Below are 465 nucleotides of genomic sequence, written 5' to 3'. Positions count from 1 at the left end.
AATTCTAGGCCATTAAAATCATTTCTACACTCCCTACTTACATATAAAAATGTTCATATTGATATATATAAGTTAAACACTAAGTATCATCCCAAAATCAAGGTATAAATCACTCAATCCAGCAATTCCTCATCTCTGTCCAGATTACTTTCTTTTAAATTCTTGCAATTAATTACCCCTATTTAGGCATCATAACATCATTAACAACACTCCAACTTAATCACAAACAAGTTCAGATGTTCAAGAAATCATAAACTCCTTAAGAAATAATAGAAACAAATCTCAAAACTGTGGAGTAACAAAGCTGTTCAGAAATTCGAGCTTCTTGTTTCTATTTCTCTTTGACTGTTTCACCCTCTTTTCACTTGGAATCACTTAGGGACGAGTTAAGGGAGTTAATATATTATCTAGGAGGTAAATGAGTGGTCTTTAAATAGTTGAAGTCGTGCATATTACTTAAGGATT

This window comes from Olea europaea, chromosome 10, assembly GCF_002742605.1.
Source record: "Olea europaea var. sylvestris chromosome 10, O_europaea_v1, whole genome shotgun sequence".
Taxonomy (NCBI): domain Eukaryota; kingdom Viridiplantae; phylum Streptophyta; class Magnoliopsida; order Lamiales; family Oleaceae; genus Olea; species Olea europaea.
The sequence above is the reverse complement of the archived record's forward strand: the minus strand, read 5'-3'. Positions refer to the sequence as shown.